The 15,439-nt window shown below is 43.5% G+C and overlaps 1 protein-coding gene across 13 annotated transcripts in view; it reads left to right on the top strand.

Moving 5' to 3' along the window:
- The first annotated feature begins 1,080 nt into the window (after nt 1-1,080).
- Nrf1 (nuclear respiratory factor 1) overlaps nt 1,081-15,439 on the top strand; it is a 105,801-nt gene continuing 91,442 nt past the window's right edge. For 12 of the 13 annotated variants that reach the window (XM_039107511.2, XM_006236200.5, XM_006236198.5 and 9 more), the window contains exon 1: nt 1,081-1,215. The gene's annotated coding sequence lies outside the window, so the exon portion shown is untranslated. The remainder of the gene's footprint in view (nt 1,216-15,439) is intronic. The other variant, NM_001100708.1, reaches the window with a different exon arrangement.

Below are 15,439 nucleotides of genomic sequence, written 5' to 3' on the forward strand. Positions count from 1 at the left end.
CCTTTAATTCTTTCTAGTGCTTGGGAGGCAGAGGCAGATGATCTCTGGGTTCAAGGCCAGCTTGGTCTACAGAGTGAGTTCCGGGACAGCCTCATCTAAACGGAGAAACCCTGTGTGTGTGTGTGTGTGTGTGTGTGTGTGTGTGTGTGTGCGCGCGCGTGTAAGGGGGGTTATACATAAAACAAAAGGCATGCAATTAAAAATTGTTTATTTGCTAAGCTGTTTTCTGACACCATGTGCGGCATTTTAAAATTATCTAGTGTGCATTAAATCTCCAGGAAGTGTTAAAAATGCAGGTTCTCGGAGTAAGTTAACACGTTAAGATTCTAGGTTTCAGTTGGAGCTGGCAATCAGCGGTTCTCATGGTGCTTCCTGATGACATAACAAAAGCAACCTAAACTACCCCTTGTCTCTAACCTCTTATTTTCTCACCGTCTACTCACTTATTAGGCATACAGCTAGGACACTCTATTGCTTCATGTACGCCCCAAGAAAGCAAGGGGAAGAACTTAATTTTTTATTAAACTTATTTTTTATTTTTTGGTTTGCTAACAGGTGCACTTCGGAGCACCCACAACAGCATCCAGTATGGAAAAGGGCTCCTTAGAAATGTTGGTCTAACGAACAAGAGAATAAATTACCATATTGCTTTGTATAAAACTTTCCCGTTTAAAGATCTGGTTAGGGCTTTGAGATAGAGAAGCAAAACTCATTCCAGAGTGGGGTCGAGGTGACGACGCAAGCCGTGCCGAGGAAACTGCGGGAGAAGCCCTTTGGAGCGGAGGTCCCACTTCCCCGCGCTCGGCACCGAGCGGAGGGCCCCTTCGGACTAGCAACCATTTTGGGCGGCATGATCTACTTCGCCGCCGCGTCCTCAATTTGCTCATCCAGTTACCCTCCTGGTTCCGGCCCCAGCCAGCGCTGCAGAGCGGCACCAGAGGCCGACGAAGCTGCCGGGGGCTGCGAGAGGGCTGCTGAAAGCCCCCTCCCTGGGGCCGCAGAGCTCGCCGGCCTCGCCATCATGGCGGTCTCCGGGCGGGGAAGCTGAGCCGTGCGTCGCGTGCGTGCCTCCTCCTTCCCCTCCCCCTCCTCGGCGGCGGCGGCGGCGGCAGAGGCGGCAGCGCTCGCCATTGCCGCTGGTGGCAGGAGGCTGCGAGGAGCCGGCGCGGTCGCAGTCTCCACGGCGCAGGCCCACGGTAGCGCAGCCGCTCTGAGGTGAGTGCCCTACCGCGCAATCTCCAGCTATTTCAGCCCCGGCGCAGCCGCAACACGCCGCCCGCCCGCCGGCCGGCCGGCCCGCCCCGCAGCCGGCACCCTGCCGCCCCCGGCTCGGGGCCTGGGCCCCCGCCGGATTCGGCCTGCCTGGGGCGGGGGACCCGGGCCCGGCCCAGCCAAACCGCCACCTCGAGGATGCGCAGGCCGCACTAGGCCCCAGGCGTCCTGGCGGGCTCGGGAGGGAGGCGGCTGCCCTCCCAAGAGCCCCGGGGTTCCGGCCTCCCCTACCGCCTCGGGTTCTCCCGGCCGCGGCCTCCTCCGCGCCGTGGAACCCCGGGCCTGGCCTTCCCCACGGGCTCGGGAGCGGGCGGCCCGGGAGAGCGCGCCCGGCCCGGGAGTGGGAGGTGGGTGGGCTGCGCGGGACCGGAGCGGCGGCTCGGCGCTCGCCCCCTCGGCTCTTCCCGGCTCTGGCCCGCCGGTGGCGCGGCGCGGCCGGGCGGGGCGCGGGAGTGGCTGTCTCTGGCGGGAGAGGAGGCTGGTGGTTCGGCCGGCGACCTCCGAAGCTTCCCTCCCGCCGGGGTGGCGTGGGATGGTTACCCAGGTGGACTGGGGGGCGCTGAATATGGCGCGCTGCCCACCTTCTTGCAAGTTGTGAGGAGGCGCCTAGGCGGCAGTTCGAGGAGGAGGGCGCAAAGTCCTTTTGTACGCAGAAATAAGGAGCGACATTGTGTTTTCCTCTACGGCGGAGATACCCACCGAGGGGCCTGGGTTCTGTCTCGGGACTGGCATGGTGGTCCCCGGGGTACAGGAGGGGGAGGTGGCGCACCCTTCGGAAGGATCGGAGCCTTTGCCTGGGTTAAAACAGGGAGTCTGGGATGGTCTTGTGCTTGATTCTTTCCCATATCCTCAGGCTTTCGTGGATTCATGGGTTTGCCATTGCATGTTCTGTAGTGATGTCCACTGTTTCTCACCTGTTGTGTCGTTGCTGCTGGCCCCAAACTTTGTTTGATGCATCTGACTGTCCACCAGAACTTGAAATTGTTAAGCATATTAATGTTGTTAGAGCTTCAAAGGATATCTGCTCTGACCAGTTGGAGGAGCTGTTAACAGGTCATCCCATCTTCCCAACCATTAAAATATCTTGTACTAATTGCTTATGTTAGAGTTGGTATCAGTTGGGCCGAATTCTTTAAGTAGGCAGAGCACAATTCACATTTTAGTCAGCGTTTAAACTCCATTTTTTGGGAGAAAGTTGGTGGGAGTGAACCTGTCAGTTGGGACAGTGCTCTGAACGAGAATGGGTACAGCTTTTGTCCTTGGGGGAGTGGTCCTTTTCCCAGTCTTCATCAGACTTAAAAAAAGCAGTCTTAAATGCTTTTTTCTTTAGTCTTGAACAGTAAGTTATTGGATTGTTCCTCACTCTGGGGAAGAGGGGTAGGAGAAACATTGGAGGAACTTTTTTTTTTTAAATACGAGTGTTAGTTTTTTTTTTTTTTTGTTTGTTTGTTTTTTTGTTTTTTTGGGGTTTTTTTGTTTGTTTTTTTTTTTTTTTTTGGTTCTTTTTTTCGGAGCTGGGGACCGAACCCAGGAGTTTTTTTTATTATTATTATTCAGTTGTGTCCTGACTCCCTAACATTGTCTTAAAGTTTTTGACAAGCTACCCTATAAAGTAGTAAAAATACGGTTAATTATGAATACAAAAGTAAATGTATGATCATCACATGTAATATGATGTATTGACTTAATTTGGGTGCAGACTTACTGCAGTTCATTGAGTGTAGATTTTTGGGAAGGTGTTACCCTTCCTCTTTATTTTTTGGTGCTTTGCTGGGGTCTAACCCAGGGCATTGGACATGCAGACTATTTGCTGCTGAAAATACATTGGCAGCCTTTTGTTGTTTGTTTGTCTGATAGGAGTTAGACTGTTGTTTTCAATTGGGGATCTAACCCACACCGAAATAAAACGATAGTCTTTTAGTCCACTTTATTTAAAGTCTTGATTTCATTATACTCTCAAACTCAACAGAAGGGAAGATGACTTTTTGTCTACTAGTGGTTTATATTCTCATTTAACCAAAACCAGCCAACTCAAATTAGGTGTTTTCACAAAAGTACTGGAATTATAGAAGGATTATAGAAGGGATTTCAGGTTTACCTCGACATTCATACATATTTCAGTGGGACCTAAGGTTGTGGGTTTTCTGTTTTATTAAGGCATAATTACACACCCGTTGCTAATTTAGTTAGGGAGGTGAAGGCCAACCTAGAGTGATTAAAATTGTGAATTGTCTTTGCTGGAGTACTGTATTGTTAATCAGACCTGGCTTGTCTGTACAAAGCAGTTTATGGAAAATAACAAAAAAAGGCATGCACTTTTTAAGGGAAGATTAAGATTCTTGTGGTTTAGAATTACAGTTTTATGTCTTTTTTTTTTTTTCCTGAATACTATGTAACCGTCGTTGGCCTGAAACTTTCTGTGTAGATCAGGCTGGCCTCAAAGATCTGCCCACCTCAGCCTCAAGAGTGCTGGGACTAAAGGTGTGTACCACCATGCCTGGCTGACATTTTTATACCTTTTTATTTGCAGTAAGACATTGAGTAAATGTTGGAAAAACAGTGACAATGAACAATTATTCAAGTTGGGTTCTGTTTCAGGACACAAAAATCAGCATAAAAAGGCTTGTTGGTTTATTTTCATTTAGGAGGAGGTGGGGGAGATTAGTGTCAGTCTTGAGAACCGCACTCTCCAGGAAGTTCACCTGCCAACTTCTGTCGGGTTCCTAGACAAGCTCAGAGCTCCACACTGAAGCACACTTGCTCACCTACTCAAACTCAGAGGTTGAGGGGGAACTCTTGTGTGCTGTTGAGTTTCACAAATGACTGCTCTCTCTCTCTATTATCCCCCCCCAATCCCATCTCTCCAAAAATGACATTTTACTTTAGGTATTTGTAACCGATGATGCTCATTATATATACATTTACATGTCTGTATGTGTGCTTGTTTATACTTTGAAAGCTCAGTCTCACACCAGCCTGTTGTCTTCTGAAAGGCATTTAAGGAAATGTTCTGTCACAATATTAGTTGTTTGTACTTTCATGGTTTTATTAGAACATAAACCCAAGCTTATCACATACAGTCTTCTACCATCCCTTAGTAAAATAGCAGTTGAAGAGGCACGTGCTTATAAGTTTCTTTTAGAAACACATTGTTTGGGGCTTGGTAGAAATCAGTGGTGGAGTGTGTGCTTAACTTGAGGAAGGCACTTGGTTCAATCTCTAGCAAAGAGGAAGAAGTAATAGAAGTAGGTTGTTTAGGAGTCTAGTGATTTTTCTGGTGTGTTATGTGTCATCATTTCTTTCTTATGAGTGTCTGGCCTGCATATATGTTTGCACTTCTTGCTCCAGTGCTGGTGAAAGCCAGAAGAGGGTATCACATCCTCTGGAGTTGGAGTTTTGATCATTGTAGTGTGTGAGGACATGTGAATACTGAGAACCAGTTGGGTCTTCTGGAGTCCAACAGAGGCATCATCCCTGGAGCTGAAGTTACAGGTGCTCCTGATCTACCCAAGAGGAGTAATGTGCTGGGAAGTGAGTTGTGGTTCTTTGGAAGAGCAGCCAGTGCTCTTAATGACTGAGCCATCTCTCTAGCCTGGTTTTGTTTGTTTTGATTTTTTAAAAATGTGCATTGGTGTTTTGCCTGCATGTATGTCCTTGTGAGGGTGTCAGATTCCAGGTAGCAGGCAGTTGTGAGCTGCCTTGTGGGTGCTGGGATTTGAACCTGGGTCCTCTGGAAGAACAGTCAGTGGTTTTTTTTTTTCTCCCCCCCCCCCCCCCCCCAGCTGGGGACCGAACCCAGGGCCTTGCGCCTCCTAGGTAAGCGCTCTACCACTGAGCTAAATCCCCAGCCCCACAGTGTTCTTAACCACTAAGCCATCTCCAGCCCTTAAAACTATTCTGTTTTGATATATGAGTGTTATATGTACACCTAACCTTCCTGCATGCCAGGTTAGGGCATCAGGTTCCAGTATATGTAGATGGCTGTGAGCCACCATGTGGTTGCTGGGAATTGAACTCAGGACCTCTGGAACAGCAGACAGAGATTGTAACTGCTGAGCCATCTCTCTGGCCTTTCTTTTGATACTTTAAGAATTAATGTATCCCAGGTTGGCCTAGAACTTGTAGTTGAGGTTGACATTGAACTTCTAAATCTTATGCTACCCCCTTCCAGATGCTGGGATTAAAGGCATGTACTTTCTTGCATGGGTAAGCAAGCACTTTAAACAATTGAGCTACATCTTAGTTCTTTGTTAATACTTATTCATCATTATTCTAAAGTGAACAGACTGGAAGAGAAACAGTAAAAATTGAAACAAACCAATTATAGCCATTTGCAGACCACAAACTATACTAAACTGTTGGAAACTTTGAATCTTGTAGCAATAAGAATGCTTTGAAGTTATTTAATGTCATATGGTGAAATTCACTGAGAAAGTGAATTTTCAACTCCACAAGAAAAGTAAATGGATCATGTGTATCTTGGATTATACCCTCCGCCCTATACAGTTCAGAATTAGGCTAATGTCTGTCTCCTCAGTGTACTTAGCAAAACTTCAGGGGCTTCATCATGTGGCCTTTAGGCCTTAGCTGTCCTAATGTGTTCACACTTACAGACATTAAACCACTTTTAAACTGGAGAAAAACTAAATGTATAACTTTTGGGAGATACTCAAACACATTAAAAAACAAACCAAGTTCCATGTGGTTGGCTTGCTGCATGCTATCTCTTAAGACAAGTCTGTATTGCACACTCCTCATGGTCCTAGATCACCCTGAGGGACGGGTCTCCTGACACCTAGACACATAGTCTGTTGCCTGGTTCGAGGTTTTGGCGTAAGCCTTCGCCTGCCACAAGCATCACATAACCTTGGAGTTCCCAAGGCCAGAGCTAGTATTCGTAGGCATCTATATGTATGGTTACATTAATCCCTGAAGTTAGAGGAGCTATTCTTCGTGTGGGCCATCTGTTTGGGATCTCAGCTACCAGTGGAAATTGTATTGCTTAGTGTATAGGTAAAGTATATAGTTCAGGCTTGGGTCAACAAGATGGCTTAGCAGGTAAATAATTTTTTTTAAGTTAGTTGATGTCCTTTTTTCAGATGTGAAAAGTCTGGCTAATAATCTAAGTAGATGTTGTCTTGACATCTTTTTAAGCAGTGCCTGTTGGATAAACTATACTGAACCTCTTCCAGCATGCCTTCGAAGAGTGAGCTTTGTATGCATCTGTGTTAAGACCATTTTTAGAGGAGCCTACATTTTACTGTTGGCATTGTAAGCTTTTTAGAACTTAAGTGAGTGCTGCTGCTACTGCTCCTGAATGCTAATGTGGTTAGGCTGGCAGCTAACCTACGGAGAACAGAGGAAGTGAGGAAATGTCTCTATGAAACATTGCTTAAAGCTATTTAAGCAGTAGACTAGAAATGAGGAGCAAGAAACACAGAACTGAATTCTTGTTTTATGCCCCCCCCCCCCCCCCCCAGAGCTGGGGACCGACCCCAGGGCCTTGCGCATGCTAGGCAAGTGCTCTACCACTGAGCTAAATCCCCAACCCCTCTTGTTTTATGTTTAAAGGTAGGTGAGGCCATATCTTCCATTGAGAATTTAAGCTTGTGGAGTGAGTGTGTCCCCACTTTAAAAGTTTTGCCGGGCTGGAGAGATGGCTCAGTGGTTAAGAGCACTGCCTGCTCTTCCAGAGGTCCTGAGTTCAATTCCCAGCAACCACATGGTGGCTCACAACCATCTGTAATGGGATCTGATGCCCTCTTCTGGTGTTTGAAGTCAGCGACTGTGTACTCCCATACATGGAATAAATAAAAAAAAAAGTTTTGCCATTGTCAGACATTAAAGACAGTTTTCTAGGCCCATACAAGGTACAGAGTCACAAAACTTGGGCCTTATATTGGAGGGGAAAGAGCAGTTTGACTCTTGCATAACTTGTAGAAAATTAAAAAGGGTAAAGAAAATGATGTGGGAACAGGGAGGAATTAGTTTTGGGAGGGACCATGGCAAAGGGAAAACAAACTAGGGAGGATTATGTGTATTAAGAGTCTGAGAAGGACTGATAGGCAGGAGGGAGGCCAACAGTTGTGCACCTTGAGAAGTAGCAAGTTGATTTTACTTGAAGAGTGGAAGATGAAGTTTGCACTTGGAAATGTGTTTGGGGAAGTTTGGGAAGTTGGTAATTGGCACTCATAAGTGAAGCATAGGTTTTATTCTGTAGGACTCAGGGGGCTGAGGCATTCAAGAGATCTAGCTTTCTGTCTGTAACTTTGTACTGGTGGTGCTGAGTGTTGGTCAAGCACAGAAACATCCCTAGCACTCACTGGTTTCTAAAGGATTGACATACGAACATTGGATTAGAAATGTGAGAGGCGAAAAAAAAAACATTAAAAAAAAAAAAGAAATGTGAGAGGCTATTGGAGTGTACTGTCAGAGGAGACAGATGCTGGGCATTATGTGATTTGTGTGACCATTGGCTATAATGCCCTTAAGGTAGAGAACAGCGTTGGAGAAAGAACCCAGATAGTTTGAGTTCTGTGGGAATTGATTGTAATTCAAGGAGATTTGGGAATGGAAGAGTTGATTTTCACTCATCAACTAATGTCATAGAGAATTGTGAGATGTACAATCAAGAGTGAAGAAAAAAATATTTTTAAAAATATGTATGTGCATGTGTGAGTTTGTGTGCTCCACATCTACACGAATGCCCCCAGAGGTCAGAAGAGGTGTCATGAGCTTAGCCATGTGAAGTCCTACGGAGAATACATTGGGATAAGAGCATGCATGATTTGGCATTTCAGAAGTAGAAAGTGGAGTTGGCAAGATGGTTCAGAAGTAAAGGCACTTATGTTCAAGCTGGCACCCTGAGTTCAAGTCCTAGGACCCACGTGGTGGAAGGATGGAGCTGATACACCAGTTGTTCTCTGACCTATGTGCATGCACATTCATACATATCATGACACCTGCATGCCCCTTACTCCACTCAATAAAGTAACAAAAATTGTAGGAGACAAAGTCTTCTATATGTATGTGTTATTTTGCCCTGGATCTCTTAAAGCGTGAATTCATCTTGAGCTTTGAAGACTTATGCTAAATTAAGTTTTAGTTCTGGAGTTTGGGGCTGTATTATAACTCTGACTCTTGAGTCTTGAAATTACAGACAAAATTGTATGTGCCTATGTGATATTTCTGGGGAAGGACCCAGTCTCACTTTCCAAGATTCTTTGGGACTCTTGACCTCAAGAGGCAAGGGTCTTTTCAGTAATGTTACTGGTGAAATCCAATGGTGGCTGTGTTGGTTACTGGCTGAAATAAGTTCCAGAGAGGGATTTTGAGTGGGTGTCTTAACTGAGCTTTGCCATGAGACCCCTCTTTTTTTTTTTTTTTTTTTTTTTTTTAGGTTTTTTTTTTTCCCCCCGGAGCTGGGGACCGAACCCAGGGCCTTGCACTTCCTAGGCAAGCGCTCTACCACTGAGCTAAATCCCCAACCCCCATGAGACCCCTCTTAGAGATGGAGGGGAACACTTAGTGGGGGGTGGAGGGAAAACTGGAACAGAGCAAGGCACAAACTGCCCAATTCGATCGGATTTTTATTCTTCAGGACTCAGACTAGTGTCAGACTGTTCGTGCACAATAGATACAGTAGGCTCTGGTAGCGTCAGGACTATTACTGTAAAGGAAAAATAGATTTTCAAAGAAAAATTGGCTCATAGACTGTGTTCAGAGAAAAAATGATTCTAAGTTAAAAACTAGGCTGGAGAGCACACTGACTGCTCTTCCAGAGGTCCTGAGCTCAATTCCCAGCAACCACATGGTGACTCACAACCATCTGTAATAGGATCTGATGCCCCCTTCTGGTGTGTCTGAAGACAGCTATAGTGTACTTATATATAATAAAGAAATAAATCTTTGGCACTAAACCACTATCCAAAGACTACATGGATTGACCCATGGCTCCAACTGCATATGTAGCAGAGGATGGCCATGTTGGGCAACAGTGGAAGGAGAAGCCCTTGATCCTGCCAAGGTTGGACCCCCAGTGTAGGGGAATGTGGGGGGGGGGTAAGGGGGGTGGATTGGGGGGAACACCCTTATTCGGGGGTGAGAGATAGGGGGCTTATGGACAGGAAACTGGGAAAGGGAGTAACATTTGAAATGTAAATAAAGAAATATATCCAATAAAAAAAACTTTTAAAAAAAGTTAAAAATCACTTTCTTTTCATTTTATTTACTTTTTGTTTGTTTTTCAAGAGGGATTTCCCTCGGTAGCGTTGACTGTCCTGAAACTCACTGGAGCCCAGGCGGGCCTCATAAAACTGAGAGATCCACCTGCCTCTGCCACCTCAAGAGCTGGGATTAAAGGTGTGTGCCCACTACCACTCAACAAGAATTGCTTATAGTTTAGAGATTTTCTACAGTATATAATTGTTTCATCTTAGAGATAATGTGGCAAGATATTTGCTCTTCTTACCTAATTTGTGTGATTGTGAAATAAAAACACTATTCTGTTTTGTTAGCGCCTTTGGGACATGCCTGTAGAATAGAATATGTTGATATTCCAGACAGTTTAATGGTAACACAGTGCCTAGTGTTCACATTTTATAAAGTCACGAATGAAGTTATGCATTCAAACATTTCTTAGAAAGAAACATTCCAAGCTTGTGTGTGGTGGCATACTTTTAATCCTGGTACTGAAGAGGCAGAGGCAGGCGAATTTCTGTAGGTTCCCGGGGCCAGCATGTCCTACCTAGTGACTTCCAGGATATCTATCCAGGGCTACATAGAGAGGCCCTGTCTAAAAAAAAAAAAAAAGTCATTTTGAAAAACAAAACAAAACCGCTTGCTTCCCAGAGTAGTTCATTCTGAAATTTTTTAAAAAAGATCTCTTTATTATATATAAGTACACTAGCAGTCTTCAGACACACCAGAAGAGGACTTCAGATCTCATTACAGATGGTTGTGAGCCACCATCTGTGGTTGCTGGGATTTGAACTGGACCTCTGGAAGGAGCAGTCAGTGCTCCTAACCACTGGGCCATCTCTCCAGCCCTCATTCTGAAATTTTAGATAACCGATCATTTTTAGTTTCTTACTCAAATCTTTGGCCTTTGAAATTAGATTAGGAGAAAGTTTTTCATCACTTTCTAGTTTCTGAGTGGTAATTCCTATAAATTCATTTTATTCATTCATTTTGTAGTGCTGGGAAGTTGAACCCAGAATATTGTCCTTGCTAGACAAGTCGTCTACCAGTAACCCATACCCTTACCCTTAATCTTTACACTTCTGATTGCCATGTTTACAAATAATACCGGTTGGCATTGTTTATAGGCTGTCCTGCAGAAATGTTGGTAAATACAGCAATAATGGATAAGGAAATATTGGGTAGTCTTTAACAGATAAAGTTTATGGTATACAGCTTGTGATTAGTTTGTGTTAATTGCTTTTAGATTTCACACAATTATACTTACTCCGGGATGTTGTTGTATTGATTTAAATGCAAACAGTGCGTAGTATCTCATTAGAGTTGTTAGCACATTCAGCATGCAAACATCTCTTTGTGTTGTAAACCTTTAACATCTATTTTGCTGCCTGTTATGGCTGCTGTACCATGTTGTAGAACATGAGAACTTAATCCTAATTGTATTTTTTTGTACCTGTAAACAAACCTTTGTGTGTCCTTTTTGTCACTACTCTCCCTCCAGTAACCACACTGCCTCCTGAATAGTAGTGGTATCTTCCTGTGCCTGGCTTCCTTCCCTTGTTTTAACAGGTCATGCATATTGCTGTGAAGTGGACTGTTGTATACGCTAATCTACAACAAGGATCCAGATAGAAGAAACACATCTTGTCTGTTCTTTAGGTCTTGCTCCTTCTTCCTTCCCTCTTCTTCCCCTCTCCCTTTAGGTATGAAGTAAAAGGTTTAGTGATCAATTTTCCATATAAAAGAGCCTACATATCAAAGAATCAACCAGGGTTTGCTTAGGTGCACCACCTCTGAACACTGTCTTGGCTTACAGTGTGCTTTTGGTTCTAAATCTAAGTAAGAAATGATCTAATGTATTGCTAATTTAGTGACTGTTGAAGTTTTGCCTCTGACTTTTGGCTTTATAAATTTCTTCTAAATAAAAGTACTTCTGAAATGAATTCTGAGTCTGTTATATTAATAACTACTGAATGTAAAGTACATACATTATGTATTCATGTGAAGAACATTTTAATGTATTTTAATTTCCTTAATTACATTTATTTGTATGTGTTGGGGGGCTGGGATTTTGTCTGCCACATTCATGTGTAGGGACAACAAGAAACATCTTTCCATCACATTTGCCAAGGGTCTAGCTCAAGACCTCAGACTTTGGTAATCAGATCTTTATAGTAATCTCCCCAGCTCAATAGATTTGGCTTTAGGTCCTTTCCTAAATATACGTACATTCACAGTTCCCATCACACTGAATTTGATATCGACTAATTCAGCACATACAAACCCTAGACCATATTCCGTGTATTTGATGTCACCAGTTTATTTCTTTGCTCTGATAATGCCCACCACCATCACTCTTGAACTCATCTTGCCTCCTGAATGCCAGGATGAAAGGTGTCACTGTACCTGGTTTCCTAAAATATTTTTTTTTAAAGATTTATTCATGGGTTGGGGATTTAGCTCAGTGGTAGAGCGCTTGCCTAGCAAGCGCAAGGCCCTGGGTTTGATTCCCCAGCTCCGAAAAAAAAAAAAAAAAGATTTATTCATTTATTATATATAAGTACACTGTAGCTGTCTTCAGATACACCAGAAGAGGGCATCGGATCTCTTTACAGATGGTTGTGAGCCACCATGTGGTTGCTGGGAATTGAACTCATGACCTCTGGAAGAGCAGTCAGTGCTCTTAACCGCTGAGCCATCTCTCCAGCCCTCCTAAAATATTTTTAATGAGACAGTTCCAAGTACTTTAATAGAATAAAGCTTAAACATTTTCTCCTCAGATATGTATTCTATTCAGTGCTGTTTGTTTTTCCTAGTGGGTGAGGTAAGGGTGACTTGGAATAAGGGTGCAAGGTCTTCCTTGGGGAAGTCAGTGAAACAAAAGCAAACTCCTGCTAACCTCAGTTTCCCTTATATACTATCTTATGCTGTCCACCTAGGCAAAGTTCCCTAGCAAAGAGCCCGATTTCAGGGTGGTTTCTAACAGGAATATAGTTGCATTTTGTTGTTTACTAGCCTTTTACCTTGAGATCTTTCAAGTTGTTACTCCCATTGAGTAAATTAAATATTTGTAGCAGCAACTATAACACAGTAGTGCTAAAGAGTCATCTTTCCCCTTCCAAAAAAGCATTATCTCTTTGGAGAGTTTAAATACTAAAGTACAAGACTATTTTGGCAAAAATCTATATAATTCATGTTCTCCCTCAATGAATTGTGTTCTATCTTTGGCTTTTAGATAAAGAGTGACTGGTCTCTCTCAGAGCCACCTTTCTTAAAGGTTTTATGTAGAGAATCCTCTTCAGTAATGTAAACTAACCTGTTTTAACCCTTGTAGTAGACTGGATGTTTGTAGGACAAGGTCTAAGTAGTCCTGGCTGTTCTGGAACTCCCTCTGTAGGCTGGCCTTAAACTCACAGACATTCGCATGCTTCGGTGTCTCAAGTGCTGGGTTAAAGGCATGTGCCACACCTGACTGGTTTCTTTCTTTGTACAAAATATAAGCAAATTCTAGATAAATAACTAGTTAGCTAATGTAATTAGTACCTAAAGTAATTTTTACCTATAGTCGCACCCCACTTACCTATCTGTTCATCCATCTACCCATCTACCCACCATTTTTCTTTATTTATTCATTCATTGGCAGGGTCTCTTTCTGTAGTCCTGGTTGTCCCAGAGCTCACTGTGTAGATCAGGCTGTTGCATCTTTTGAAGACAGGAACAAACTAATAAATGTATCCTTAATTTTGCTTTTAGACATTTCCTGACTACACACCTAGATGATATGGGAGACTTTTATTATTCCTGTATTCCAATCTGTTTATCATATTAATACACAAAATACCACACGCAGTTAAACAACAGACCAAAAAGAGGCTCAGTAAAAATACAGCCTAAAGGATTTTTTAAGTGTACTGTAAAGCACTTAACCATGAGTAGCATTTGTGAAACTGGAGACTAGTTGCTCTGGGTTAGTCATTGGTAATTTTGTGCCTTACTGGAGATCATTGAATAGGTTAAACTTTTTTTTTTTTTTTTAAGATTTATTTGTTTATTTTATGTACAGCATTCTGCCTGCATATGTGACTGCAGGCCAGAAGAGGGCACCAGATCTCATTACAGATGGTTGTGAGCCACCATGTTGTTGCTGGGAATTGAACTCATGACCTCTGGAAGACCAGTCAGTGCTCTTAACCACTGAGCCATCTCTCCAGCCCATTCATTCATTCATTCATTCATTCATTCATTTATTTATTTATTTATTGTTTTTTGTTTTGTAGACTTATTTATTTTATGTATGTGAGTGCACTGTAGCTGTCCTCACACACCAGAAGAGGACATCGGATCTCATTACAGATGGCTGTGAGCCACCATGTGGTTGCTGGGAATTGAACTCAGGACCTCTGGAAGAGCAGTCAGTGCTCTTAACCACTGAGCCATCTCTCCAGCCCTGAATAGGTTAAACTTAGGAAAGGAATTTCTTCAATATGTATTTACTGCAACTTTTAAAAAACTCTGGCTCTTATCACTTTTAGCTTAAACAATACATTAAGCAGGGCATGGTAATGCATGCCTGTGATTCCAGCACTAGGAGGGAGAAACAGGAGGGCTGATGGAAGTTTGAAGCAGACTGGATCTGTGTAGTGAGTTTAAAGCTAGTCAGGGATACCTAATAGGACACTCCAAACCCAAGGAAGTTACCCCCTCCCCCACCCCTTACATTGAATATACAGTATTTTATACCTATCCCATTCACCTATTTTCTTTTAATTTATTTATTTATTATATATAAGTACACTGTAGCTGTCTTCAGACACACCAGCAGAGGGTATCAGATCTCATTACAGATGGTTGTGAGCCACTATTTAGTTGCTGGGATTTGACCTCAGGATCTCTGGAAGAGCAGTCAGTGCTTTTAACCACTGGGCCATCTCTCTGGCCCCCATTGACCTATTTTCTAATTTTAGATATTTTAGAGCTTTATTTACTCTGTTTATAACACATATAAGCTGGATATGGTAGCACAACCTTGCCTTTGTATCCTGTGGCAGCTATGGTAGGAGGATTAGAAGTCCAAGGACAACCTGAGCTGTATCATTTTGTTGTTACTAAATGCACAGGTTGAGAATCACTGGTAGCACGGGTTCATAGTAATGTTACCGGCATCTCCCTCTCCCTTTGTTTCCATTGAAGGTCTGGGGACTGTTGTCTTAAAATGACAGAGCTGCCTTCTGGATCCTTGGTGAAGGACCTGCCAGAGGCAGTGAGGAGGCACTTCTTCAGAAAGCTGAGCAGAATGGCTTATTTGCTTTTTGGGGGAGGGGGGGCAGTCATAAAGTTGATAAGCAGAAAATACAATATGGTTGTTTACTCAATTAGCAAATATCTTTTGGCATTAGGGTCACATATGATAAGCTTATTATAAGACATAAAATAATAAGTTACATAAATGGACACATAGTCAAGACTGAAAAGGGGTCGGGGACTTAGCTCTGGTAGGGCTCTTGCCTAGCAAGCACAGGATCCCAGGTTCGGCCCTCAGTTGTTGGGGGATGGGGAGATGGTACTGAAAGGGGAAGGTGTTCGGGCAAAGCTCCTGGGGAATGATGGACTAGAGAGCTGAGGGCAGAACAGCAGTGGGAGATAAGGAAACATGGCTGCTACAGAATGAGGCTTTTCTTCTTCACCTGGTTGGGGATATGACTAGGTCTGTGAAGCTAGAGAAGATGCAGAGCCGGACTTGCTGGACTTGTCAACACCAATTAAATTTCAGTAGGTCATTATGATGCGGATCTGTTAGTCTTTTGCTAAAGGACCACAGGAAGTGACATGTGAATGTGCCATTTTTTATTTTTCCTGATAAATTAGGACATGCTGCTGCTCCTAGATTTCTAAACAACTCACCCTTCCCAGTCTCCCTCCATATTTTCATTATTGTGGTTGGGGGGAATTGCTTTTAGGGAACATTGTT

The sequence above is a fragment of the Rattus norvegicus genome, chromosome 4, assembly GCF_036323735.1.
Source record: "Rattus norvegicus strain BN/NHsdMcwi chromosome 4, GRCr8, whole genome shotgun sequence".
Classification (NCBI taxonomy): Eukaryota; Metazoa; Chordata; class Mammalia; order Rodentia; family Muridae; genus Rattus; species Rattus norvegicus.